General features: G+C 40.4%; 3 long non-coding RNA genes across 3 annotated transcripts; all 3 read left to right on the top strand.

Annotated features, from left to right (window-relative positions):
- The first annotated feature begins 675 nt into the window (after positions 1-675).
- LOC135537763 (uncharacterized) lies at positions 676-1,127 on the top strand. The gene is made up of 3 exons (XR_010455269.1): positions 676-746; positions 865-902; positions 1,026-1,127. It is a non-coding gene; the product is annotated as an uncharacterized LOC135537763 (long non-coding RNA).
- Positions 1,128-1,199: 72 nt separating this feature from the next.
- On the top strand, positions 1,200-2,189 carry LOC135537764 (uncharacterized). Its single transcript, XR_010455270.1, has 3 exons — positions 1,200-1,379; positions 1,852-1,974; positions 2,102-2,189. It is a non-coding gene; the product is annotated as an uncharacterized LOC135537764 (long non-coding RNA).
- Positions 2,190-2,200: 11 nt separating this feature from the next.
- Positions 2,201-4,151, top strand: LOC135537765 (uncharacterized). Its single transcript, XR_010455271.1, has 3 exons — positions 2,201-2,273; positions 2,416-2,573; positions 3,523-4,151. It is a non-coding gene; the product is annotated as an uncharacterized LOC135537765 (long non-coding RNA).
- Positions 4,152-5,949: the final 1,798 nt, after the last annotated feature.

The raw sequence follows: 5,949 nt of genomic DNA on the forward strand, positions 1-5,949 counted from the left end.
GAGGAGTGTGTTACGTTCCCAAATATTTGTGGGAAATGGGGAACCTGTCTTAATCAGGTGGGTAGCTACCTGTGCACGTGTCCCAATGGATTTAGGAACTCTTGGCAACGGACAAACTCCGTGTAGGTGAGAGGAACACAATTCTTCTTGAGTCTTCTGACTGTCCCGTCCACTGCTGTGTTATGTTGACTGACCCATAATATTCTGTTTCAACTGGTATTTACTCCTTGTGTAACAGGCTTCGCTGTGCCTGGCTCAAACTCATCAAACTCTGATTAACAAACACACATAACTGTCTGCTTGACAACACATTAGCCAGATGCTACCATCGAAAATGTACCATTTTGGTGAAGAAGGGTGAAACATTTTAAACTCTTACACTTGGACTCAACATTATTTAGATATCAACGAGTGTATAGACATTCTCCCCGTCTGTGGGGACAATTGAACATGCGTCAACACCGCAGGCTGTTTAAAACTGTGTCTTCCTGGGTTTAGATTAGAGCCTGAGAATATCACTGGTAAAATGTTTGTGTGTGACATCCTTTCTAGTCATCCACACTTTCAACATCTCTCCCTTAATTCCTCATCTCTTTCTTTCTCTCTTCCTCTTTCAGACATTGACGAGTGTAATACAGACGGAGTATGTGGAAATGGGGAATCTGCCAAAACCTGGATTGGAAGTTACTGGTGCCAGTGTCCTGCTGGATTTACTAACTTTGGCAAAAACCAAACTAAGTGTGTAGGTGAGAGACAAGCACCATTCCACTTGTCGTCCATGATGTACTCCTTTATCATGCACAGCTATGTACATAGTGTACTGTAGAAGGGTATTGAGATAATGTCTCCATGTTTTAACTTTAGAGCTTAATTGTGACCAGTACGAAACACAGCCTGGACAGGTAAAGCTTTACTTTAGAATTATTACATTATTAATTGAGAAAAGGGTATTTTTACTTGAACTTGAAATGTGTTATGCATTTTCCCACTAATGCACATGCCCCTCTCCCCTCCCTGCCTCCCAGACTCTACCAGGCTTTGATAGTTGGTCTCTGTTGAGAAACAACTGTTTGGTGTTGAGCAACTCTATGTTGCCTGGACTGACAAGACTGCTGCCAACTGGAGATGTGCTTTGACAGTAAGTCACCACACAGAAACACACATGCAAACGCACACACACACACATACAAAAACCCTCATGTGTCTCTTCTTTAGTTACTGGTTAATACCACTGATGTTGTTCAACTGGGCCTCCAGTCCAATGGTCACCGTAGTAGCAGTGAAGTGACTAAGTTACTGAGGACGATTGAAATCTCATTCAGACTGATCGCCTCCACTGCTGACAGAGAACGTGACCAGGATAGAGACCAACCACACAGGTAATATAAACACACTGAGCACATTCTGACCACATATTTACAATGGGTCGGCAGGTAGCCTAGTGGTGAGAATGTTGGAACCAGTAACCGGAAGTTTGCTGGATTCACTCCCAAGCTGACAAGGTAAAAATCTGTCATTCTGCCCCTGAGCAAGACTGTTAACCCATTGTTCCAAAGACGTGGATGTCGATTTAAGGCAGCTGCCTGCACCTCTCTGATTCAGAGGGGTTGGGTTAAATGCGGAAGACACATTCAGTTGAACACATTCAGTTGGACCACTGACTAGGTATCACGCTCCCCATTTACTTACCACTTCACAGGTACTGCACCTGAGCACCATACTGACCATAAACGGAGCACTAACGAGCACATTACATTGTGTCAACTTAAAATATAATTAATGCAATACTGTGTTCTTTCAGTAATGGTGATTTCTGCTCTGTGTTGATTTTGTCAATATGTTGAAAAACAGAGGTTGAGATTATGGTGAGAAGAGACAAGACTCCACCTGAAGGACCAGTCAGCCTGACCAATGAGAACACTCAACTTGACACCACCTGGGAGACGGTGGTTGGAGATGACCAGAATTACCCAGGTAGCCACAGTCCTACAGTACCAATCATCTGCTCCAAATATTATTAAAGGCACACATTGAGATATTGTGAGTTGTATATGTTTTTGTATCAGGCCTTGTGTTTTCTTGTGTTGTTTTTTATGTGCAGGGTATGCATTTGTCATTCTGCTCAGCCATAAGAATCTGGATAGTCTGAAGGACAGTACTTCTCATCAGAGCCAGCAGCTCATGTCCAGTGCTGTGTGGGGACAGTTTCCGTTAGCAACTCTAACACAACATACCTGCCCCAACAGGTTAATCTCACCTTCCATCACCTGCAGGTAACACTTGTCTCTACTTAATAGTTTCTGACTGTCAGTAAAACGTGTTTTTGTTCATTGATATATTTTCCATTAAGTCACATTTTTTCCTGAATTTGAGTCTAAATGGAATTGATCCCAACCCATATACACTGTGTCCTAGTCCAGTGATGTTGACCCCACCTGTGTTTATTGGTCGGATGAGAATGGACCGGGGTGTGGTCTGGGAGGGGTTGCACCTTAGTGATGTCAAACTCCAACCAGACTGTGTGCTCCTGCAACCATCTCAGCACATTCACTCTGCTGAACAAAGTGCAACAGGTAAAGGTGATGAGAACACTAACCAGTTTTCCATCCAACCTTTTTATGCGAGTAAAGTACATGTCGGATGAAAAATGTCATGACAGGCCTGATGGAAACTTTCTAAATGTCAAGAAAACAAAATAATCTAGACAAGGTGGGATTGTGTCGCTAAAAATAATTATGCAAGACATGTCGGTGGAAATGCTTTTATGGCCAAATATTGATATAATAACCATGATATGGAAGTAAACTTGGAGACACGCTATGCCGTGTGTGGTCCTCCCACTATGACTTGTCGGGAAAGCATGCAGTTTATTAGGCAACAGACGTAAGTATGTTTATGTTGAACTTCACAGGGTGGTGAATGTGCATGGTGATGAGCTTGATGCTGCTTTCAAATAGCGCTGTGGGCTTAAGGGCACGTGACAAAACTGGAGTGCGCACATTTGCTATATAAACGCTTTTTATGTTTCTTGAGAAAACACATCAGTAGTATTCAAAATGCCATTGTAAACCCATTTAACTTATATTTTTTATTCGGTACATGTTACATTTAACCGCAAAGGGTATTTTATGTGCACTATGTCATCACGTACAGCCTTTTATTTGTAACAAGTCATTTTGATGGAAACACCTCTCTGGTGGGAAAATGAAAATGTTGTTTTAATGCTGATTTTAGAGTATTCCTATGTACATCTGTTGCGCAAATTGTCTGTGAAACCTAGCTAGTGTAGCACATCTGATGAGGGTGAAACCATCTTCCCAGGATATCTGTGTCAGAGACTATCCTTTGGTTCCTCTGGAAAGGTTAATGTTTTAAACGGCTAAATAAGTGTTTGATGCATTTGTTACATTATTTAGAGGAGTTTGATGCTTGTTGAGTGCTTGAGTTAAGCTGCTGTTGTGTTTGATATGTTCGTATTGTCTAGATGGTGTGTTTCTGATGTTTGTTATTCCTCATTGGCAGGGAAGCGGGCAGCTGTCATTGGTGATGTGGGTGGGTGTTTTTGTGGCACTGACCTGTGTGGTCCTGTCCCTGATCACCACCCTGTGGTGTCGCTTTGTCAGCCGCAAACGCCGTGGAGGACACCGGCTGCAACATGAAGTACAGCTACATAGAAAATAAGACATGGATTTGAACTATTTGTGTTATAAGAAAAGCTTTACTTGGAATTCATTTGAAAATGTTGTCTCTTGGCTTGCAAGGACATCCAATTACCAGAATTAGTATTTATTTAAGTAGTTTAAAAATGTACCAAACAAACAAAAACAAAAACATAACTTTTTATTAATAGATATACAATTTTTCATGTATAGAAATCAGTTCTGGACTGTAATAAATGAGCTCTCATCTCTATGGCAACATAAGTCATTTCAGTCTCATAAACATGGTTGGTAATTTGTAGAGATGAGAATAGTGGTATATCCATTCAACGCTGCATTTGTCCAGTATTTTTTTAAATTGTACCTTTATTTAACTAGGCAAGTCAGCCTAGGAACTGTGGGTCAACTGCCTGTTCAGGGGCAGAATGACAGATTTGTACCTTGTCAGCTCAGGGATTTGAACTTGCAACCTTTCGGTTACTAGTCCAACACTGTAAACACTAGGCTACGCTGCTGCCTCTTTTTAAATGTTAAATTTTATGCCACTTGGTTGTTGTTGTAACTGACTTATTTGAAGTGAAAGTAATATTTTTCCTGTTTATTTTACAGTGCTTGAGAAGGTATTTAAATCCACAAATCATCTTGCTATTATTTCCTTCATTCTGACATAAATGTCTAAATATGAGCTGTCCGTTTTGTAAAAATAATAAAGCACAACATCATACTGAAAGTACAATGAATTTGATCATTGCTCACCCAAGACATTGTTTTTTTGCCTCTCATGAGGCTAGGCCTATAGAACTGCCCACATGGTGTAAACACTTCCAAACGGACTTAAAGGCCCAGTGCAGTCAAGAACATGATTTCCTGAGTTTTATCTATATTTAAACACTTTGAGGTTGGAATAAGACTGTGAAATTGTGGACATTATGATAATTCCCTTTAAGTGTAAGAGCTGTTTGAAATGTCAGCCTGTTTTGGTAGGATGAAGTTTTGGCTTGCTGGTGACATCACCAGGCAGTAAATTAGTTAATAGACTAATAAGAAAGAGCGTTCCAAACCTGGGCTGTAATCATAAAAATCCCCATCCCCCCAAAAAGAAGCTTTTTGGTTTTAGTTGAAGGTTAGGCAGGCATATGGTTAGCCGTGTGTTTAAGTTTAGGGTTAGGATTCAACTGAAATTTTAATTAAGAGACATTTTAGAAATAAGCTGTGGCTGTAGTAGCTAGTGACGACAAGTGCACAGAGAGAGATAGCTTTGTCAAGAAGACTTCGCGTTTTGTGTCAGACAGACTAGAGAAATGTATGTCTGCCCTGAAACTTACCGTTGGTCATCATGAAGGAACATAGTGTGAGTGATATTAATATTGTAAATCTCATGTCTCCCACCATTTGATCATAGTTGCTTCTTCATTTTCCAACAGGCTGTTTATCACACAAATGCATTTGCCATCATTATCATGACTTTGATATCTCTCATTCTCAATAGCTCTTGAAACTTCTCTCTTCATTGGTTAATCGACCTACCTTTTGAACTAACATAAATCTAGATAATGTAGCCTTTCAATATATTAGGATGCTTCGGCTATGGAAGGAGAATTCGTCAGGAAAATGATTGATTTCATGGACAAATAGTCCCACCACCACTTCAAGAAAAACACAGAGACCCTCTTCATTTGTGTAATCACAAAGACACACTAAATGTTAAGCATTCAAACCCCTTCCCCGTCAATGCTGATAGAGCAAGTGAGAATGTGAAAGTTACGGGAAATGCTGCTGCAGTAACTTGTAAAGACATTTTGAAAAGAAAAAGATAAGTAGCCTTGCTTCAGAGTGAAATATGGATTCTAAGTCTGCTTTTGGTAAGGCAGCTGGTTTATGTGGCCCTGTTGATAAGAGTCTATATTGTGCATGTTGGTGTTTTAGATCAATGTGTCCTCTTATGTCTGATCTTGGAGATAGACCTTCTACACTAGAGTCTAATTCAGGGATGGAACTCCTGGACGTGGTCTATGCAAAACTAGACAAATTAACCTGATGTGAATTGCGATGCAAATGGTCTTCTCATGCCACACAGTCAGTTCCTCTTTGTTTTCTACTTAAAATAATACTCCGTTGCTAGTTATGGGGAAATATTTTTACCTCCCTGCGGTAACCACATCCGTGAGGTTAGCAAATTATTCTTTAGAACTAAAACCAAGCTGACATGTACCATTAACTCACCAGCTGTCAGAGATCATGGAAGCCAATCTATTTCTACTGATTGTGGGTCGGTCAATTTTCTGCTTTT

The sequence above is a fragment of the Oncorhynchus masou genome, unplaced genomic scaffold (assembly GCF_036934945.1).
Source record: "Oncorhynchus masou masou isolate Uvic2021 unplaced genomic scaffold, UVic_Omas_1.1 unplaced_scaffold_8398, whole genome shotgun sequence".
Lineage (NCBI taxonomy): Eukaryota > Metazoa > Chordata > Actinopteri > Salmoniformes > Salmonidae > Oncorhynchus > Oncorhynchus masou.